Source organism: Ptychodera flava, chromosome 9 (assembly GCF_041260155.1).
Source record: "Ptychodera flava strain L36383 chromosome 9, AS_Pfla_20210202, whole genome shotgun sequence".
Classification (NCBI taxonomy): domain Eukaryota; kingdom Metazoa; phylum Hemichordata; class Enteropneusta; family Ptychoderidae; genus Ptychodera; species Ptychodera flava.
In genome coordinates, this window is record NC_091936.1 from 36856706 (window position 1) to 36881284 (window position 24579).

A 24579-nucleotide genomic window follows, 5' to 3' on the forward strand; every position below is an offset into this window, starting at 1 on the left:
TTTGTGTATTCCTAAAAATAGAGCTTGTGTTTTAGGGCAAAAATGATTTCGGTGTAAAACATAGGGGGACGGGGTCGATAAACTATGGACTGTAAGTAAGAGCTACTGTGGAAAACAAGTTCAACAAAACATTAGAAGCTACATGAATATATTGAGCTGAATTTCCAGCACCTTAAATGGTGAACTCTTTGCATGGTTTCACTGTTTGGCCAAGTACGTAAGAGACTGTGCCTTTGTAACATGTCATCTGTAATGAGTATGTCGTAGACATATGACATTATCAGAGTTTTGCAAAGTGTGAAGCCAATGCTATAATTGACGACTTATTTCTCTAAATTGCTTTAAAACATTCTGGACTTTCTTTTTAAATGAAAAGGGTGTAGTGTTTGTCCTTTTTCTTGATAGAGTTGATCAATTGACCTTTGTTTTATCAATCATTAACTAGCATCTGAATTGCATTTGTTTGTATCGTAGCCAAGAAAAATGATCACGTGACACTGGTCAAGCGCTTATTTATTTCGCGTACCAAACACCCACTGAAACAGAAATACACCCCGGGTAGACGCAGTAGAACCTTATATGCACTCGACAGTTTGCAGAATGAATGGCGAAACAGGTAAGTACTTTGAGCGTTGTTGCACTGCTCCTGTACAACTGTATCGCAGGTAGAAAGAAACCGTGTCCAGTTTTCATGTTCATCTAGCATCAACAGTCTCCGTTATTATCTCAGCTAACATGTTGAGGGCCTTTGACCTGACTCGAGGTAGCAAAAGTTTAAAGCAAAGATCATGTACAAACCACAAGTTCACAAAAACATTAGAAGCTACATGAATATATTGAGCTGAATTTCCAGCACCTTAAATGGTGAACTCTTTGCATGGTTTCACTGTTTGACCAAATACGTAATAGACCGTGTTTATTAAACCATCTGTAATGAGTATGTCGTAGACATATGAAATTATCAGCGTTTATGCTAAGTGTGAAGCCAATGCTGAAATTGACGGCTTATTTTTCTTTAAACATACTGGACTTTCTTTTTAAAGAACAGGAAATAATAAGGGTGTGGTGTTTGTCCTTTTCTTGATATAGTTGATCAATTGAACTTTGTATTATCAATGATTAACTAGTACCGCAACTCATGATGGCGCATTTCTTGTATCGTAGCAAAGAAAAATGATCACGTGACACTGTTCATGCGCTTACGTATTTCGCGTACCAAACATCCACTTAAACAGAAATACACCCCTAGGTAGACGCAGTAGTACGATATATGCACTCGACAGTTTGCAAACTGAAGGGGAAAACAGGTAAAGTACTTAGAGTGCTGTTGCATTGCTCCTTTACACCGTTGTCACAGATGTATAGAAACTGTGTCCAGTTTTCATGTTCATCTGGCATGAACAGTCTCGCATTATTATGTCAGTTAACTTGTGAAGGGTAGACAAGCAAAAATCAGGAACGAATTATCGTCTTAATTTCGATATCTAAAAAACTGCAGGTATTGTTTTATTAGTCCTGGAGGTGTTTGTAGAACATTTTAATACTCTTAAAAATCATAAAAATTAACACTGAGAGAAAGTGTAAAGCTTTATTATAAAGCCTTTGATCTGTTCGAGGTAGCAATAAATGACAACAAAAAATATTTATTCGCAGTCGCCACGTCTAATATCGACAGTTGGCATTAAAAAATGTTTTTTTAAAGTGTTACCAAGTGGGAGTGCCTCTTTAATGGTGGCATAAAGTTGCATAAAGATGATCTTTAATCAACTTTATGCAACATAGAGCTGTAACTTCATGCACCTTTATGTTTGTGCATAAAAGAGTTTAATGGCACACCAAATTTAATCACTTTAGACAGGACACAAGAGATGCATAAAGATACTCACTTATGCATAGGGACAAAAATCTGACACTGTATTTATAGATCGTCATGTGTGACATAAATGAACACGTTTAAATTTTGTGTGAGTTGGACTTTATAGGTCCTAATCTTCATTTTTCATAAATAAGGTCCAAGACATGTACCGGGCACGGTGATTGGTCTTTGCGGTCATATAAGGTCCGCTTACAGCTCACTGATTAGCCGGACCCTTCTCTTAGGTCTCGTTATCATGTAGTGATCACCTTATGGCACTGAGATTGGTTCCCCTTTGTCCTTGTGTTATCCTCGTTCTGTAGTGTTCGCCGCCTCGTAATGGAGTGTCCCATGTACTTCCTGGAAACCGTTGTAGTAACCAGTCATTCCTGATGTCAGCACCTGGGTCGGCCACGACGTGAAGACAGATACAACTAGTGCCCATAATCCTCTAAGAAACATTAAGCCATTCAACTTAATGGTTTTATTTTACTCTGCATTTATTTATTTATTTATTTATTTATTTATTTATTTATTTATTTATTTATTTCGAACTCCAACACAGATATGATACAGTTAAAAACCATATACATCCGCACTTACAGGAGGATTTTAGTAAAAAACAATCATGAGATGTTACTGGACAAGAGAGCTAGTTAAAAAAATATTACATGCACAACGAGAAAAAATCAAAAACAAACGCTTTTAGCTTGTTTTCATAACTCGAAACAGAAATATAAAAAACTAGAAGACATTGATAAAAAACTATTATATAGCCTTGGAATATGATTAAAAAGTGAATTGCTAGTAGATTTAACTCTACCATCAGGTTCATGAAATGTCCTTTTCTGTCTAGTTGATCGTCCAGGAATGTGTAAATTAACAATTGGTTTGCAATCAAGAAGGCATTAATTGATTTCTGAAGAAAAACAAGGTCAAAATAAGTGCGCCTTTTAGACAGCATCGGTAAATTAAACATAACACACAGATCATCATATGAATAATCATCAAACCTTACCTTTACAAGATAACACAAATATTAACAAAGTTACGCTGTTCAGCTTCTAGTTTGTCTGAGAACACTTTGTCAATGCTGTTCCAAGCAACTGATGCATACTTGAGTTTAGTTCTAATGAACATTTTGTAAACCACGAGCAATACATCCACCGACAACCTTTTGTCAACCCTTTTAGCATGCCAAGTAGTCTTCAAGCATCAGTGACAATGGAAACAACGTTAGTTGAAAAAGTTTACTTGGTGTCACTCCTAGATCACTGTAACTATAAACTGTCTCCAAATTGTGTACATCAATCTTATAAGCTCTTTCAATTGGCAATCTTTTCAAAGGAAGACGAAGTACTATGTACTTGGCGTAATTAAGGTGAATTTTCCATTTCGCAGACCATGTGGACAAGTAATTGATATCCTCTTGTAACATTGAACAGTCATTCACACTACGTATTATCTTAAACAACTTCAGATCGTCGGCAAAGCCTAAGGAGCCACATTTAAAATTACCAAATATATCATTTAAATAAAGAATGAAACACAGTGGTCCCAGTTGTGATGCCTGCGGAACCCCTAACTTAACTAAAACAGGGTCTGATCTACACCCTTTAACATTAACTACCTTGGATCTATCAGTAAGGTAGCTACTGAACCAGTCAAGGAGGGTGTCTTGTATTCCAAACTTACTAAGTTTGTAAACTAAGTATTTATGATTTACTTTGTCGAATTCTGTGGAAAAATCTGTATATATAACATCCAACTGTCTTGCCTCATTAACAGCAATACGAGCTTCATTAAGCAAGACAGATAAATTAGACTCACATGGTCGCCCAGGCAAATAACCATGCTGTTATTCAGAAAAAAACATCTTTACAGATTATATACATGCATGATATACATCTTGATATCATTTTCTCACACATTTTCGAAACAATTGATAAAAAGGACACTGAGCGATAATTTCTAACGTTAGTTTTATACCCTTCTTGTGTATAGGTAAAACCAAAGCTTTCTTCCACTTTGTCAGGAAAACTCCCTCTGTGATTTAAAGTGTCAAATGCATATTTGTTGTTAAGCGATTCCACCTTTTTATCGTAATAAATAAATAAATAAATAAATAAATAAATAAATCAATCAATCAATCAATCAATCAATCAATCTTTCTTCGCCAAAACAACAAAACATTCATAATGTTAGCTATTCAACTCAAGAAAGATCATGATTCTGGCTGGAGCCACAAAAATAGTTCTTAAGAAACTAGTCGAGCATGTGGCCCCAAAACGAAGTTCTGGCGAAATGCGTTGTATTTGCATCAGGCTGACATTTGAAGTTTAAATACGAAAAAATCAATAAATAAATATAAATCAGACTGGTGAAAGTAAGGTGACAGAACAGAATGAATAAAGAGATCAAGTAGAAAGAAGATATTGCTTCAATTGTACCTTAAATGTGGTTCTTTTATCATTTTTAAATGAGCCAGGTAGCGAATTCCAATGCTTGGTTGCAGCGTATTTGAGACTGCGTTGCTTAATAGAGATATTTACTTTAGGGATGTAGAAATTGCCATTCTTTGCTAGCCGTGCTGGGTAATTGTGGGGCAATCTGTCGAGGTAGAGATATTCTTCATGAACACAGCGATTTTTCCTAAAGTAAAAAATTAGTAGGCAAGTATTTAATTTACATTGCTTGTTGATGTCAAGAATGTTGAGTTTCTGAAAAGGGGGACAGTATGAATACGGAAATCTAAAAGGTGATAAGCCGTACCAACTTTTTTTGTAAATTGAGAATGGATTGGAGACATGCTGAGTATGTGCCCCATATTTCAATGCAGTAGCAAATTCGAGGAAGAATCATTGAGTTGTAAATTAGGATGAGAGGGGCTGGGAACAAAATGACAAATTTGGGAAATAACACCTAAAAGGGGCGCGATTTATTTGCTCACTTTATCAATATGTGTTTTCCACATCATGTGGAGGTCTGTGGAACTCCTAAATAGATGGTTAATAAGACGCATTGAATTGGGGATCCATCAACACTAAACTTTTCCAGTACTAAACAGTATTTACAAATTTCCTAGCTGACTTAATTATCATATAATTTGTCTTATCTGAGTTTATAGTTAATTAACTATTGGCATTGCACCGCTTACAAACCTTCTGAAAATCATATCAATATCATTAATATCTATGACAGAGTTGTTGAGATATTTAAATAAGTTGGTGTCATCAGCAAACAGTGTAAAGTGAAGGTTACTAGTTGGGTTCACAATATCATTTATGTACAACAAGAAAAGAATAGGCCCAAATTGACCTTTGTTTGACTCCGCATTTGATTGGCTTGTACGAGGAGGACTTGTTACCGACGGAGACTGTCTGTTGACGATTTGACAGGTAACTCGTAAACCAAAGAAGTGGTAAACCTCTTATTCTATAGTGTTCAAGCTTTTGAAGAAAAATGCTCTGATTTAAAGTGTCAAACGCCTTGCGAAGATCGATGAAAATACCGAAGGTTATCAGACAATTGTCTAGTTTTTCAGCAATATCAGAGATAAGACCTGCCACAGCAAGTTTTGTGTTGTATTCTTATGAAATCTATATTGACATTTTGAAAGAATATCATGTCTGTCAAGTTTATTGATGAGCTGTTTGTTAACAATTGACTCAAAGATTGCACTGAAAATGGGTAGAATGGAAATGAGGGCTTGCACGCATCTGAGGTGGAACCTTTTTTGTAGACCGGAATCATTTTCGCTATTTTTAATTGGTGAGGGAAAATGCCATGGCTATATGAACAATTCATAATATGAGCAAGTGGATGACTAATAACAGGTGCAGCATGTTAAAAAATTCGTCATGACCTATTGATTTCATCGGGGTCCAGACGTCAAATTTCGCTGATGATTTCTTGCTGACGGAAAGGCTGAAAAAAATACGAGTTTGTATATTGTCCGTGTAAATAGTGGTAAAAATTAACATTCGCACAATTAGCAGCAAGGTTGTGGACCAATATTGGTGAAAAAATTATTGAATTCTTCTGCAATGTAAATACTATTTGAGAGGGCGTTTTGTCGGGATCGTTGCGATTTAAAGTAGTAAGGAATTTTTTTTCTGACTTTTGTTAAGAATTCCTCTGATCACTCCCTAATTTTTGTTTGTGTTCCCTTCGGCATTGGGCACTGAAACTGCAAAATATTTCTTCTTGGCTGACTTCAGGAGTTTTGTAAGGATGTTTCTATATATATTATACTTGGGTTGTTTTTGACTTTCGTGAATAGTTTGTGTTTTGTCCTTATTGATTTCATTAATCTAATTTGATGTGATCGGTATTATTTTGATGTGATCGGTGCACATTTATGCATTTCCTTGCGTAAATTTCGAAACGTTTGGCCCGGTGATGAAATCCTGTACAATGTGAAAAGAAATCTAGTGCGAACCGATTGCATTATTAATTGCAATGTACATGCACCTGAAACCCTTGCACCTGATGCCCGTATAACAAAGACACTGGCGATATTTTGAATATCGACTAATGTTACCGTTAAACCATCAAGAAAATGGGACGTTCAACTGTCAGTGATGTTGTAAATATCAATATTTTGAAGGAGAAATATTGATTCGGTCGATTTTCTGATATTTTGATTCAATTTTGACAAATGTCGATAGCATTTAAGACAAGGAAAATGGGTAAATTGAACAGGCATAAACTTACTGTTTTGAGTCAGTTGGCGATGATGACGTAGAAATAATTATAGTACACAACGGTTTCACAAAAATGGATTGAAATATTGCAATGAGAATATGAATTATTACATCTTGTGTACTCTCTGCTAATAATTTACAATTTTTGCTCTCCCAATCAAAAGCGTCCGACCGCCTGACACTTCAGCTATGGATCCAAGGCCAGCTAGCAGCGAACCAACCGTGATGTATCAACTATTGTGCATCACGAATAACACAATAGGTCTTTTCGCATCTTGGCCAATCAGAGTGCTGATTTGCATGCGCAAACTAGTATAGAATAATTCAGTGCGTGCTGTGCGTTCTAAGAAATTGAAAACGGTCCTTAGTAATGCATAAGTGTTAAATGGTTCACAAACCATATTGGTGAACAGTCGACAGTTTCTATAGTGTTCAGAATGTTTGTGCTCAGAACAAATTTTCTGTAGAAGAGACTTCAGTATACACAAGCGACCATCACAATATCACCTTAAAACTGAATAATAACTAGCCGGCATTCGATTCCGAGCAGACACGCATTGTTTGAGTATTTATTGTTTCTCGGGCGAACTCGGCCTTCTGTCTTTGTCTCTTTAGTTTTGATCGAACTGGGTACCAGGTGTAAAACCCTTTAAACGACTGGTTACCACAACGGTATCCAGGAAGTACATGGTATACTCTTTTACGAGGCAGCGAACACTACAGAACGATGCTAACACACGGACATAATGTAGCCAATCACAATGCCATCAGATGAACAATACATGGTAATTAGACCTAAGAGAAAGGGTACAACCAATCAGTGAGCTGTAAGCGGACCTTATAGGACTACAAAGACCAATATTTTTGGCCGGTATATATGTCTAGGCCATAAATTATTAGTCCTGTTTCCAAATAAACTACCATTTATGTCTTAGACACATGTACATCAGAACGCGTACGGTCTGTACGTTATCAAGTACGACTCGCGCTTCAACCTTAATAAAAATGACCAAAAGATATTCCACACTTTATTGTTAGACAGGCACTGGGTTTAATTACTTGTACACATGCGTCTTACTTTAATACCATGAAACTGTCGAAACAGTGCGAGATTCATACATCCTGGTTGAAACACTGGGATGTCGTTTGCAATGTTACATGCTTACGTCATAGGAAAGCCTGTACTTCATAGCCAATCAGCACTCGAGAAATCTATTGCGACGTCATCGACCTGTAATTTGCATACAGAACAGTTCTCCGGGGTTTTCCCTTCGCTCAAGCGGCGCAATTACACTCAATTTCAAATGACAGACGCACTATTTGGTAAAGATACAGGGGAAATTATTTATTTGACGTAAGAAATAGCCATAACTATTGGTTTTGTTGGTAAATAAGGTGTTACATTGTAGATTTTCCAAAAAGGTCTGGTTCAGTGTCCCTCCTTGCACTTTCTTATGAGTAAGAGTGTCTGTACAAGTTCATAGTACCCAATTTCGCCAGTGGTACGTTGCAGCATGGGCATGACACAACTTTGGCTGGTCCCCGCCTCAGTGACAAGCACAATGAGGCAGGTAATGGGAATCCGCCATTATATGGAATTATGAAATCTAATTGGTTGAACCATGGGGCGATGTCATTGCTGTTCAATTTTACTTGGGTAATGCTAAAATTATCACAGTTTCATGATGCGAACTTGACTAGAATTTAACCAAAGCATTTAATAACCATACTTAAAAGTGTTTGAAATATTGGCAGCTACCAGACTAGACTAAAAAGCACGCAACAAAAAAAGGATGCACTACGTGCGGAAATGCGCAATTAACAACTTCCGGGAGACAAAAACTAGCTCATTTCAAATGGCGGGTTGCCTGTATCAGCATCTTACTACGTGCTGCTTGTCTGGTCACGTGAGACGCAGTGATCAGCGAAGACACATCTCGGAAAATAACGCGTCCCTGTGATGCACGTTAAGTTTTCCAGCTGGCATTCGAAATATGCACAAGCTTTCGAACGGAATATTACGCAGGTCTTCTTTGTACGCTTTATGTTTATGTTTTACCCTGATATAGATTTTTAGTTCTTTTACAAAGGTCTGCTTCGTTTCGAGTCGGTGCATTTAATCTATACTACAAAGGTTACAAAGGCCAGTTTACGCTTCTTATGACTTCTTCTCCTGTTTGAAAGGCCTTAACCCCAAATTCGACATGCTCCATGCCCTAAATTGACTGACAACAATTTCTTAAGACGCAATGATTGAATGCCTAACGCAGTCATCTGCCCTAGGTAAGAACATGGCCTTTACGTTTAGTGCTTCATCCCACTGCTTTCAGTGACGACTTAAACTTAGTGACAATCTTGGCTAAGAGCCAAATTTTCACACTGATTTGGCTGACGCAATTTATTTTTTTATTGACTAGTTAGTGTGATTATGTCGATTTTTTGTTTGGAAAGGTATCAAGGTGATCATAAGCGGGCAAGACAAAGATATATTCTTGTGAGAGCAGCTCATTTCATTGTGTTTTACCAATAAAAGTATATTAGTAACACATTTTGTTAAGAGAGTTATTAAGCAGGATTGTTTTCATACACACTGGCATCTCTTAATCTACATCAAGGAAGGTTTACTCGTAGATATTTTCCCAAAATTCAATAAACACAGTGTTGCGTTGTTCTCGTACTTTCCGAAATCGTTCTATCCTTTATAATTATTCATATTTTATTGTGTCAACATTGATATCCAAATTGCAGGAGTTACTCAAGGTTTGTGAAGAAGTATCTTGTTAGAACTAAAATTTAAACTTAAACCTGAATCAGTTATTCTCCGTATAATTCATTTCAGTTGCAACGAGTGGTGATACTCCATGACTTTCTTAAATGATAAGTAAGTGTTGTTCCCACACCAACAAGCAATATTATTGCAGATACGTGAAGATTTTGAGAAGTCTGCCATTCCACTAGGTATGACTATAGTTTTACATAATTTTAATCGGGGATTATGCATCGTATTTGCAACTTCGGTCATTAACATTTTAACTATTTTTGTTTTGTTTGCGATTGACCTGCCTGCTTTCACTCTCACTCGATTCATTGCTTGGTCTTTTAATAAATTAAACAATGCAGTACGTCAATCAAAGGCGTACTCTAAGTCGAATGACTCGAAGACGTTATCATTTTATTCTTCTTCATACTCAGCATTTAGTTTTGTATAAATACTAATTTCTAACTTTTGTTTTCCAAATTTAAGTGTTTCAAAAACACGTCATAAAACGTCCATGATTTTTTCTACTAATAAACCCAGCAGCCTAATCTCTTTGTCTAAGCACAAACACAAGATACTTGAAAATCAACATCTTGTAATTTATCACCAAATGTTATTTTCGGGTACACTCAAACTTGTACGAAATGTTATTAGGGCTTTGATATCTGTTTTCTTTTTATTTGGTTTCAGACGTTCTATTTTATATCAGTTTCGCACGTTTTCTTTATTTTTACAATTTTGTAGTAATATCAATTGTTAAGAGTTTCTTTTTATGCAATATTCATGCAAATTCTCATTTTCTTCGTTTACATGAGTTTTCTTCTATTTCCTTTGTCCGCGTGTTCTTGTATTTCGTTACTTTTTAGTGACTTTCATACTAATGCTTTATCTTTCATTTCGTTTTCACCCATGTTCTTTTATTTTTTCGGGAGTGTACTTTTGTTTTGTCACTATTTTAGTAGCTTTTATTTTCGAGCTTTTATTTTGTAGCAGTCCCTGTTTCAGTAATTTCATTTTCATGAGTATTATTTTCTTCGATTTGCATGAGTTTTATTTTACTTTATTTGGCGTGTGATTATATATCAACTGGATTTCCCACCATGAAACATTCAATTACAAATGAGATTGTGAGGATTTGTGAACAACGGTTACGAAATACATGGTATAGTAGGGAGACTTCAAAAGTGCAATGCATAATAAATCAAAAAAATCCTAATTTTTTTGATGAAGTTGCTTTCCCACCGGTGTAATATGGTCATTTCTGAGTTTGAAAACAGATATGTTGAAAAGGGGATATTATACAAAGAAGAATTAAGGACATCCGGAGTCAAAGTTTTTAAATACTCGAAGTGTAACCCAAATATGTATTGTGTTATTGTTATCATACTTGTAAAGGTTGCGTCATTTACTTGTTATACATTCCCGTGTATATACCTAATGAACGTATGTGGAACACCACATTAGATATACGCCACGTATATCATTAATGAGGTGTTCCATATACGTTCATGTACGTAAATACATAAGAACTTAATTATATCAACTGTTGTACCTATATGCTGAATGTATTCGGTTCTTATGAATTCAAGGGCATTAGGGAGTTATACAATCGGACCAAGCCAAAACATTTTGATGTAGAATTTGCGTTAGCTCATTCGTTTTTGGCCTTAACAAACTGTTTTACAGTTTGGGGTTAACCATAATAAGGTAGACTGATCATTAAGAAGTTGGCACCAAACAGAAGCTGAGTACCAAGTTTGGATCAAACGATTCGCTCGATCATGTCATGATTGTCAAGTTATGAAACACACCACACTGCTTTATGATAAAACTAACAGTGTTTATTGCAAATTAAAAAGGAAACAACAAAAGCAGTTATGTGATAGATTAGTTACAGAAACAGAGTGTGTTAACGTCCTGAAGGGTATGAAAATGAATAAGTCACCTGGTTATGATGGTTTAATGATGGAATTTTATAAGAAGTGTTGGCCAATCATTGGCAATCTACTTGTAGAACTCTACACTGAATGTTTTCAAGAAGGTTCACTCACAATTTCTCAGAAATGATGTCCGGAGTAATTACTTTACTACATAAAAAGAATGAACCAGAATTATTGAAAAACTGGCGTCCTGTAAGTCTCTTGAATACAGATTATAAGATATTAACTCAACTTTTAGCCAATAGATTAAAATGTGTTTTACCATCTTTGATAGACTGTGATCAGGTTGCTTATATGAAAGAAAGACAAGCTCGGGAAGTACTAAGATTGATTCAAGATATTTATTATTATACTCTGAAATATAATTTACAAGGAGCAGTTTAATATATTGATTTTGAAAAGACTTCTGTCCAGTTCACTGGAATTATATACGTGATGTATTAAAAAATTTTAATTTTGGAGAAAACTTTCAAAAATTGTTCAATGTCCTGTACAATGGTATTTTTAGTAGTGTCAAAAATAATGGATGGCTGACAAATTTTGTACACTTATATAGAGGTGTTCGACAAGGATGTCCTTTAAGCGCACAACTATTCATACTTTGTGTAGAAACACTAGCTTGTAAAATCAGACAAAGCCCTGAATAGAAGGCATCGACAAATGAAAATAAGAAACTACCACTACAAAATTGGCGAGGGTCGCTTAAGCCAGACAAGCGGAGTGCAAGGGGGCAGTTGATGACCTAGAGCTATGGTCAGGCAACTGTCCAAAGTTGGATCCATCCTGCAAGGCCAAATGTCGGAAATTGTAGAATTCTCGAGTAATAGGGGTCAGGATGGATTCCAACGCCCTTGCTTGAGAGCAGAGGAAGAGAGAAAGGTGGAGAATGGGGTTGAGGTGGGATTGATTGCAGGCTGCTTACAGTGAACAATGAGCATTGAACGAATGAAACATGACAAGAACAAAGGCTGACCGAGACTGTGTGCCGTTTACAGAGGAGCTGACAGGCAGAGAGAAAAAAATTGTCTCGAGGGCCATCCTACGTCTGGTAGTGTCTGGAGGCCGGAAGGAAGCAGTGTGGCGAGTCCTCAAAACACTTCTGAGTCAAAAACACAGAGTACTCTTTCCGAAACACACGACACTGCTTTATGACTAAACTAACAGTGTTTATTGCAAATGAAAGGGAACCAGTAGAAATGTACATGTAGATACAAAAAACTTAAAGATTTCACTCAAAAGTGTGTTATATAATAATTATAATCATAATAATAATAATAATAATAATAATAATAATAATAATACTTTTATTTACCCTTTTTTTTTCAAATAAATGTAAATATACAGAACTTTTTTTATATTCATATATAAGTTACAGGGTAAATAGGAAATGGAAAAAATAGCAAAACTGCTAGTCAAAGTCCATTTCCTTAATGAATACAATTATGATTAATCTAATAAACATATATTTGAGGGCGATAGTACATCAATTCTTGTGCATCAGGAAATAATACTCCGTCATGTCTATGGACGCATCTTTTTTATGTATATGTCAACATTATTTTGAGGGATTGTCGGAAGGAGCTAAGAGACGGTTTTGATCTAATATCATGTGGTAGGGTATTCCATAAAGTACTACCCTGTGTAGGATATTGCATGTTTGCCCATAGTTGTGTTGATAGTTGGAACAAAAAGGTTTCCTATCTCTTTATGTCAAGTACTATAGCAGTGTGATGGAATGGAACAGTAATTTGAAAAATGGTGAGCAAGATATCGTTAATGAACTCGTACATAAAAGAACAAACTTGTAATTTTGTGAAGTTTGAAATATCAAGAATGTGTAACTGTCGAAATGAAACGGATAAATGTGCTGTGAAATGACTAATGGTCATTGCTCTAACTGCCATTTATAGGTGAATACATGTCAAATGAGACTGATATGTGGTTCCCCAGACCTCGAGTCCATATGTTATATGAGGTTGAATGAAAGCTTTGTAGATTAATACAAGAATGTGTTTGGGAAGGTACTTTCTTAGTTTGAAAAGAATGCCAACTTTTTTCCTGACTGTAGATTTAACCTGTTCAACATGTTTTGACCATGCCAAATGTCTGTCAATAACAACACCTACAAATGATGTGGCTTCCACTTCTTCAATAATATCACCATTGATATGGAGTGAACCTAGCTGAGTTATTTTTCTCTTATTACTTCTAAAGAAAATATACTTAGTCTTAGCACGATTTACGGTGAGTTTATTAACATTACACCAATCTATAACTTTTTTAGATTGCAAGTCGACATCATGTAGATTTATATTAAAGTAGTTTTCAGGGAATGTGTGTATAATATTTAAGTCATCAGCGAACAAACGAAAATTGAAGAAGTTTGATGCGCTGGCTAAGTCATTGATAAATAGGAAAAACAATTTAGGGCCCAAAACTGACCCCTGTGGTACTCCACATTCAATACTAAGACTTGGTGAAGTGTTATTATTGACAGACACGTATTTGTACCTTTGCTGTAAATAGTTGGTAAACCACTGAAGTGGAATTCCTCGTATACCATTCTATGCTAATTTTGGAAGAAGTATATCGTAAATAATAGTATCAAAGGTTTTGGAGAAGTCGAGAAAAATGCCAAGAGTTACTCTGCTCTCATCCATTGTTTGATTATATAATATATGAGATTAATTAGAGAAAGTTTTGTGCTATATATCTTGCGAAATGCATATTGATGTTCATAAAATACATTGTTTTTTTCAAGAAAATTTATCAAGCAAGCGTTGACTATTTTTTCCAGCACTTTACTTCGTAGAGGCAAAACTGAAATAGGTCGGTATTACTTGGATGTTCGGTGGACCCTTTTTAAAGACCGGTATCACTTTTGCTTTTTTTAGTAAATTAGGGCAAGTACCTGAGAGAAAAGACTGATTAGAAATATAAGAAAGTGGTTTGGCTATCACAGTTGATGCATCAATTAAAAGTCTGGCTGGCATTCCATCATGACCACAAGCTTTTTGGATCAAGTGTGCTAATCATTGCCTTAACCTCTGATTCCGTTGTACGCGTCATTAAAAAGGACATTGAACTGGGTTCTTGAAGAGAATCTGTATAACTGCTACTTGTTTTGGTGATGTTATTGGCTTGATCAGGCCCTATTTTGACAAAATAGTTATACAATGCTTTAATGATATTATTTTCTCCTGAAACAATGTGTTCTACACCATTTGTGGATGTGCACAGACTCTCTGGCAGAGATCTAAATGCATTTTTACTCTGACTTCCAAGTACTTTGTTGACAGTTTCCGTATCGTATTGCTATCATTTTTGTATTCAGTAAAAGTATTACTGTAGTATATCTTTTAGCGTTCCTGAGAACAGCTAACAATGTATTCCTATATTTTTATACTTACTAACAACAGCAGAGGTGCTATAAAACAATAGTATAAAAACTACCACTACAAAATTGGTGAGGGCCCCTTCAGTCATACAAGTGGAGTGCAAAGTGAAGGGAGGAAGCAGTTGATGACCTAGAGCCTTGGTCAGGCAACTGCCCCAAGTTGGACACATCTTGCAAGGCCAATAGTGTGGGAAATAGCAGAATTCCCGAGGAATGGGGTCAGCATGGAATCCAACGCTCAAGCGAGGGAAGAATGACCAAAGTGTCCCTAAAAAGAGGGAATGAGTGGAGATGTAAAGGGTAACAAGTTGTGTGTTGATAGGTGGTTACCATGCAAGGATGGTATCACAATGGTGCAGGCGTGATGGTGCGATATGGCAATGATATACACAGGGAAACTCGAACCCTGTTGATCATGGGTGTTATGATACGAGCCTCGGGGAGTAGTTTCCTTTGGGACAGATCGACTGTATGAGCCCCGAATGAAATTTCGAATAACGAGACATGAGATGATGGAACTTAAACCCAGGGAAGGATAAGCAAGTATCATACGAGCCCCCTTGGGGGAGTAGGATCCTAGGGGACAGGTTGACTGCACGAGCCTGGGTGAGAAACATGTATTGACAAAGGAGTAGGGTGGTAAACATGAAATGATGAAGGCAGGTGCCTAAAGCCTAGGGGATCATGGTAGCATGATACGATCATAGGGGAGTCGGACCCGGGGAACAGTCAATTTTTGAGCCCAGGTAGAGAACTTGCACTGACAAAGACAGGTGACTCGGGAAAGGGGATCAATGTGATGTGATACGAGCAAGGGAGGTCCGACAGGTGGGAACAGAACAGACAACAGAACATACATTGAGTATGACGGGTGACTGTCCAAGGGGAACATTATCATATGATACGAGCCTGGGGTAATCAGACAGGTGGATAAAGGAACAGACAAAATGCACTAGTATAGACAGGTGATTCAAGCCAGGGGATCATGGAAGCATGGTACGAGCCAATCGGGGGGCGAACAGGACAGCCGAAGCATGTATTGGTATGACAAGGTACCCGGGCCAGGGGATCATGGTGACATGATACGAGACTGGTAGCAGTCTGCACACAGCGAACAATGAGAACTAAATGAATGAATCGTGACAACAACAAAGGCTGACTGAGGCTGCGTGCCATGTGCAGAGAAGGAGTTGAGAGGCAGAGAGAAAAATTTGTCGCAAGGGACATGCTACGTCTAGTAGTGTCTGGAGGCCGAAAGGAGCGTGTGACGAGTCCACAATGCAAAAAAAAAATCATTCGTGTCAAAGACACAGATTACACTTGTAACCAGACCAGACCATACAGAGTTACCAGATGGTCCCTTGCAAGACTTGGCAATCGATTTGATTGCACCCCTCCCATCTGGTTATTCGTCACTAGTGCTGGTCGACTACTATAGTCGGTACTACGAAGTTGACATCCTGATATCTTCCACTGTAGAAAAGATCTAGAGGAACACTTTTGTCGGCACTAGTATTCCCTTGATTGTTCTATCTGACAATGGACTCCAATTCAAATCAGAAGAGTACACAAAGTTTTGTAAGCTCAATGGCATCAATGCTTTCAAGACTACTCCAAAGTTGGCACAGGTCAATGGAGATGTTGAGAGCTAGAACTCGTCCTCGTTGAAACATCTCCAAATTGCTCAAACTGAAAAGCAAGACTGGAAGAGAGAGATACGAAAATATCTAACATCATACAGGGCACTAACCTTACAACTGGGCAAATGTTCGGACGTGAATAACTTGACAAATTACCAGACCTGTCGACACCTAATCACGAGGATACTAAGGGAGCCGTCATTATTTACGGCCTTGGGGTCGGAGGAATTTCATCGGAAACTCCGAAATTTCGAGCAACCCCCTCGCCAACCATGATGAATTTGAGTAACCTCGAGCTCCGTCTCTAACTCAGAAATTTTACTGACCCCCCCCCCCCCGTAGAAGAGTTAAATACCAAGGCATGTATTTGCAAAAAATACAGCAATAGTAAAGACCTTTCAAACCTTTTGTACCCTGCTTATCTCATGAAGGTTGAATAAGGTGAAACCGACCAAAATGAAATTCAAAGTGACAACAAAATACAGATATAAAAGCTCACGCTAAAACCAGTATCCAACCATATAATATTGTTTCATTTGGATGGGTATCATGACAGGGTTTTCACTAGGATATCTGACTGGGCAGAATTTGAAAGTGCATGGGGAGAACACACAAGAGGCTGAGGGGAAAGTGTCAGAGGGGGTGTCCCTATCTTGCGTGCAAAAATTTGAGAAATTGATGTGTGCAATGGTGCAGTCTGGTGCAATCTAAGAGGTGTTTTTAATTTGCTTTTTTACGAAGTAAAACTGTCAGAACACCCAAAAGGGAGAGCACGAGAGGGGTGTCCCCCTCTCGCATAGAAAATTTCGAGAAATTGGTGTGTGTAATGGTGCAATCTGAGAGGTGTTTCAATTTATTTTGCACTTGGTAAAGTTGTTTGAAAGTAATATTGAACACTGTATTTTTATGACATTTTTGCATGATCAGTGTGTTTGACTCACTATATTTAGCAACCGAACGATGACAACACATTTTGTAAAAAACAGGTCTCAGTTTGTTAGAAATTGCAGACCAAACAATATACAGGAATGGAAAATCTGTGACCTTCTTCTATCATTTCTCCATGCAGCTGCCACCTTCCAATGAAAAGCCTGAAGTCAATTAAATATGTTTCTGTGATAATAAATGTTGAATTCACAACAGTTCAGTTTTGTCCTAGATGCTGTGAAAAATTTGAGTCTGCAATGGTGCAGTCTGGTGCAATCTGAGAGGTGTTTTCAATTTGCTTTTTACTAGTAAAACTGTTAGAACACCCCAAGAGGGGAGAGCACGAGAGGGGGTGTCCCCCTCGCATCGAAAATTTTGAGAAATTGATGTGTGCAATGGTGCAATTTGAGAGGTGTTTCAATTTATTTTGCACCAAACATTGAGTAACCCCCTTCTTCCTCTCCATATTTTGAGCAACCCCCTTGTAGTTTTCAAATTTTAGTGCTGCCCCTCCCATTCCTCCGACCCCAGGCCGTAAATAATAACGGCTCCCTAAGGTTCGAGACCTTGATGCTGAGTTGAAAGCAAAATCAAAGCTGACTGCTGATTTGAGACGTGTTGCAAAACCATCAGCATTAGTGTAGGAGACGAAGTCCTGATTCAACATGAGAAGAAGAACAAGTTCATGACTAACTTCAATGACACTCCATACACTGTTGTGCACAAAGATGGTAACCAGGTAACCGTTCAATCACCTGAAGGTGTTGATTATAAGCGAACCACATCGCATGTGAAGTTGCTTTCTAGTCCTTAAACTGACAATACGGCAGAATAATGTGTTTAAACACCTATTTACAAACGCTTTGAGTCTAGCATGTCACAAACTCCCTTTAGACCAACTCGCACTAGGAAGCTACCTGCAAAATATGACGACTTAATTGTCATGAAATGACACTAGTACTGTCAAGGGGTAGAATAATCCCCAATAACAGGCATACAGTTGGTAGTCCACCCCAGCCTGTGGGTTAAATTTTTCCCAATATTGTGTTACTTAAATTTTTAGTTCAATGGTTAAATCATTGCTATGTTCAACTTTTGTTAAAATAAAAATGAGAAAAAACACTGTTAATTAATAATAATAATAATAATCATCATCATCATCATCATCATCATCATCATCATAATAATAATAACAATAATAATAATAATAATAATAATAATAATAATAATAATAATAACAAGGCAGTATTGCTGAAGGCAATGAGTACTTTGGCCGTGATAGAGTAATTTTGAGGACAATATATACTACTATTCAAATATGGTCTTGAATTTCCTCCTGTCAATTAGGCATTTGATTAACTGGTTATTAAACGAAGCAATGGCATGACAACGGCAAAATATGTCCAGCAACTTTTGTGGAGTTTGAGGCAGGGGTTCTTTATTTATAGTGGAAATTGCTTAAACTCCTTAAATATTCAAATTACAGCAAATTTCTTTTTTCTCGATGGTAGATGTCTAATATTTAGATGGGCATATTTAGATTTCTACCCTATAGTTATCCCTATATACCCAAAATCGACATCCAGCTCTATTGGCTTGCTCAGAATTAGATATGTGCATAATTAATGAAGTACAATATGTGGTGTCATAAGGTGTCCCATCATACCAAATATGAAGGGTGTAGCACTTGTGGTTACTGAGTTGTGGACAAATATATATATTTGAGGTCAAAGGTCATTGAGGTCACGTGACATTTTGTCAAAATAATTGTATTGCTAAGTTATTCCTATATACCAAAAATAAGACCTCTAGCTCTATTGGCTCGCTCAAAATAAGATATGCGCATAATTAATGAGGTACAATATATGGTGTCATAAGGTGTCCTATCTTACCAAATATGAATGGTGTAGCACTTGTGGTTACTGAGTTGAGGTCAAAGGTCATTGAGGTCACGTGACGTTTTGTCAAACAAATTATATTGCTAAGTTATCCCTATATACCAAAAATCAGACCTCTAGCTCTATTGGCTCGCTTAAAATATGAATGGTGTAGCACTTGTGGTTACTGAGTTGAGGTCAAAGGTCATTGAGGTCACGTGACGTTTTGTCAAACAAATTATATTGCTAAGTTATCCCTATATACCAAAAATCAGACCTCTAGCTCTATTGGCTCGCTCAATACAAGATATGCACATAATTAATGGTACAATATGTGGCGTCATAAGGTGTCCCATCATACCAAATATGAAAGGTTTAGCACTTGTGGTTACTGAGTTATGGACAATAATGTATATTTGAGGTCAAAGGTCACCAAGGTCACATGATATTTTGTCAAAATGTCTGAGATATCTGCGTGAACCGATGGACTTACTGATGGACTCACGGACGGATATGACCCAATCTATAAGTCCCCTGGACTTTATCCGTGGGGACAAAAAACTGTGTCACTGCATCCTTTAGGCAATATGAATACGATGAGAAACTAAATTTTTATTTTTCTTGGCCTTCTACATGGGAGTCTATGGAGGTGTAAACTAAGTCCTCTAACACGGCCAAATTCGATCGCATTGTGAAACAAATCGACGTGCATCTGTATGGGGTTGGGTACTATGTCTGAGATATCTGCGTGAACGGACGGACGGATGGCCGACGGACTGACATGACCAAACCTTAACTCCCCCAGGACTTCGTCCGTGGGCACTAAAAACAACGCCACAGTTATCACAGCTACACTGGAGGTAGGTTCATATCCAGAGCCTTGTACGGTCTGCCGCCGTTGCTTGAAAACAATCTCATAAACCTGGCCATATGGGCAACTGTGTATGTGCAGCTGGATACTTAACTTTCCGGAGAAGGCGAGCTGTCACGTTCAAGCTCAGGATTATTTGTCGATCAAATTTCAGTAAATTTACCTTACCTAGATGAAATTTTGTCTATAGGCTGAAATTTCGCCGAAGTTTGACAAAATTACATCGATTTTTCAGGTTCATATGCGACATTTTTGAGTTTTGAGTGCAGACAGAAATAAGTTTTGAGGCAACATGGCTGCGACCCCATGTTGACCCCTAGCCCTGCGTACGATGCTATGTGCTACAGCTAACACACAGCATCGTATGCAGGGCTAGCGAGAGAGTTGCCGACATCGACGGTTATTTACGAGAAGTGAATAAAAGACTGTCATTTTTGGAAGCGATCGAGTAGCTGAGGTAGGCTGGGATACGACCTGGGCCCAAGAACGCTGAATTTCGGCAGTAATTTGGCTTTTTACGTCAAGTCCCAAAATGGATTTGAAGTCACCGACCCTACTACGTACGGGTCTTTGCAGGGCTGTGGTGAGCGGGGCGATTAGCTGTAGCGGAACACACAGCATCGTACGCAGGGCTAGTTGACCCCAACGTGAAAATGTGTTCGCGATCAAATTTTCATATATTTTTTTCAGAATTTTCGACAAAATCATTGCTTCTTAAATCTTTTGTAAAATATAAAATACTAAAATAAAAATGCGATGTGCCATGTCTCCAGATTTCTAAAATATCGTTCGTTGACCGTTTGACGGAATACTCATTTCGCAAACTTGTGACGCAGTTGAAATTCAATACTGACCGCCAAATAATCTTAATCAGACGAGATCATTCTAGACATCCTCTAAATTATCCAACCATTCGTGTTAGAGTTCAGCTCGCTTAGACTATCATAACATTCGTCGGCCTTCGTTTAGATCGAACCTAATCTCTCCCATTTAGGAAATAAATACACAAGCCACCTTGACAAAACTTCGTGCACCATCCAGGACCAAACGCACTGCAAATCTCTCTTGACGTCATCATCTCCTTACATGGTAATCGGCATACCGTATTTTTTAGCAAAGAAGACACAGAATACGTCGGAGTATTCAGTTTCAAAACGTATTACATTGTGTGATGTTGTCAAAAAGGTAATGTTACTGCAGTGGTATAAATTACAAAACACAAAGTTCAAATCAGTTTATTTTGGACTGGCTTTACCCCACATTTCATATTGTTTCTTATGCCAGATTTGACCACGTGCTTACTGGCGACCCCTTTACATGCAAAAATTTGTGTCAAATGGTGTGTTCTCCTGGAAAAACAAACGTACGATTTCTATATGAAGGAGGCGAAATTTGCCCTCAAAACTCGAAACCACCCCTTTATGGGGTGTACCTAGCTATTTTGAATGAGCTTCTCGAATCTGCAGCTCTATTTCGAAATGATGGTCTGGTTTTCTCAGCTCAAGGATAAGTGTTCTCCATCGCTGTGGGCATTACTATTCTCAACTGGGGGTACAGTTTCCAGTCGTAATGTTTTTCATTGTGTCCGGGATATAAAACCTTTCCTTTTCACTCTTTCACTTTGATAAGAGGTTGTCTGTTGTCCTCTGCGCTAGGTGATTGGGTGCCGTGCGTTGTGGGTTCGAGTCCCGGTTGATACCATCGTATTACTAGTCCACATCTTGTCAGTGATTAAGGTAACTATATACCTTTTAGCCACTTTCAGATTTTTATTTTTTTCAATTGAACACGTCCCCAACCCCAATAAAGTATACATTTTCTGAAAGCCCTGATATAGAGCTATCCGACCAAGCACAGTACACGGTCATTATTTGCATAAGAGTCACGTGACAAGCGTTTTGCTGAACCTTCCAAAAACCGGTTTTTCCCGCCTTATGCGAACACGCTGCAAGATTTCCGGTTGGAATTTCTTCATTGACAAGCCTTGACAATATCCTTCAAAACCGTGTCTGCGATTTTTTCCCGAAGGCTCCATTCAAATTATATGGCGTGATAATTAAAATTCCTTGAAAAGCACCTTCATCTAACACCTTTAAGAGCGCATTAAAAAAAACAAAGGCATATAAAGAAAATCCCAGACACGGTTTTGAAGGATATTGTCAAGGCTTGTCAATGAAGAAATTCCAACCGGAAATCTTGCAGCGTGTTCGCATAAGGCGGGAAAAACCGGGTTTTGGAAGGTTCAGCAAAACGCTTGTCACGTGACTTTTATGCAAATAATGACCGTGTACTGTGCTTGGTCGGATAGCTCTATATCAGAGCTTTCAGAAAATGTATACTTTATTGGGGTTTGGGACGTGTTCAATTGAGAAAAAAATAAAAATCTGAAAGTGTCTAAAAGGTATTTAGCTACCTTAAACATGTTTCAAGTTTAACGTTAAATTCTGGTCTCGAGCCCTCCTGTTCAACCAAACTGAAATAACCCCTCCCACTTTGGCTCGTCCAGTGGGTGTAGCAAGGGTCGTGCCATCGCCTAGGAAACGGAGGGTGCATTAATTGTTGCATTTCGATGCACATTTTGATTATATTCAGAAGATGTTGTGGCAAAAACTCAGATAGAGAAGCATTAATATTCACATCTCACTTATTCAAGACTGGCTGAGAGCAGCACTTCCATTCAGTTAACATCATTACGCCATTTATTATGCCAAGAAAGATGAAGCCAAGACATTTTGCCCTCCCTGGTCTCAGCCAGAAATGGTTATACCTTACAGAGTTTTTTCCCAAGGAATGAAAACAAATGTACTTGGCTGAGGCCCAAGTACAATAATAATAATAATAATAATATAATTAATATAAGTATTATATAGAAATAATAACGCGAATAATAATAGGTTCAATTTCCGTGAAAATTTCACCGTAAGGGTATTTTGGGTCGAAAAGACCAAATATGATATCGATTTCAGTGCCCCATGTTTCCATGGTAACCATTTTAGGGGTTAAAAATTTCAGTTTTCTAATATCCCATGGAAAGTTACTTTGATTGATATGAACATTACCTAGTGGGGGAGTTCGGGCCAGAGAACACAAAACAAGACTTATCTTAATGTTTCGAGTTACAATGGTAGCAATTTTGGGATTGAAAACGTTACTTTTTCCCTTTTTCCTATTAAAGAACTATTGATTGATGAAAAAAAATTGATAATGAGGGTTTTTCTTGTTAGCACACCAAAAAAATCACACTCATTTTAATGTGAGATTTTTCCATGGTAACCATTCAGGAGTAAAAATTACCAGTTATTCAAAGATTCCACCTAAAATCCAGTAACCAACAGAATATGTTATATCAAAGGGATATTTTGGGTTAGAAAGACCAAATATTCAGTGTAAAAATCCAGTAATCAACAGAAATATTATACCAAAGGGTTATTTTGGGTTAGAAAGACAAAATATGATATCCATTTTTACTGCCCTGTGTTTCCATAGTAACCTATTTGCATTTTAAAATTTCAAAGTTTTTCCAAATTCCATTAAAAGTAATCCCAGATACTATGCAAATGCTCTCCTAAGTGTATTTATCACAGCATGAACTCCATGTTCATTTTTGTTTCATGTTGCCGTGGTAACCATTTAGGTAACCACAGTTTTTTTATTTAAAACCATGCATATTTTAGATCAGGGGTATCTTTTTTCGTTAACCAGACAAGAAAAGGCTACTTTAAGAGATTCTGCCCATGAAGTGAATTCTCTAGTCTTTTGATGTGTATACTTGCACACCTTTGCTTAACAATAATAATAATAATAATAATAATAATAATAATAATAATAATAATAATAATAATAATAACAAGGCAGTATTGCTGAAGGCAATGAGTACTTGGGCTGAGATAGAGTAATTTTGAGGACAATATATACTACTATTCAAATATGGTCTTGAATTTCCTCCTGTCAATTAGGCATTTGATTAACTGGTTATTAAACGAAGCAATCGCATGACAACGGCAAAATATGTCTAGCAACTTTTGTGGAGTTTGAGGCAGGGTTCTTTATTTATAGTGAAATTGCTTAAACTCCTTAAATATTCAAATTACAGCAAATTTCTTTTGTTCTCGATGGTAGATGTCTAATATTTAGATGGGCATATTTAGATTTCTACCTATAGTTATCCCTATATACCAAAAATCGGACATCTAGCTCTATTGGCTTGCTCAGAATTAGATATGCAAATAATTAATGAGGTACAATATGTGGTGTCATAAGGTGTCCCATCATACCAAATATGAAGGGTGTAGCACTTGTGGTTACTGTGTTGTGGACAAATATATATATTTGAGGTCAAAGGTCATTGAGGTCACATGACATTTTGTCAAAATAATTGTATTGCTAAGTTATTCCTATATACCAAAAATCAGACCTCTAGCTCTATTGGCTCGCTCAAAATTAGATATGCGCATAATTAATGAGGTACAATATGTGGCGTCATAAGGTGTCCTATCATACCAAATATGAAGGATGTAGCACTTGTGGTTACTGAGTTGTGGACAAATATGTATATTTGAGGTCAAAGGTCATTGAGGTCACGTGACGTTTTGTCAAACAAATTATATC

The 24579-nt window shown here is 37.3% G+C and overlaps 1 long non-coding RNA gene across 2 annotated transcripts in view; it reads left to right on the forward strand.

Moving 5' to 3' along the window:
* The first annotated feature begins 496 nt into the window (after positions 1-496).
* LOC139140896 (uncharacterized) overlaps positions 497-24579 on the forward strand; it is a 51480-nt gene continuing 27397 nt past the window's right edge. For both annotated transcript variants that reach the window (XR_011554090.1, XR_011554091.1), the window contains exons 1-2: positions 497-616; positions 9401-9519. This is a non-coding gene — a long non-coding RNA (uncharacterized lncRNA). The remainder of the gene's footprint in view (positions 617-9400; positions 9520-24579) is intronic.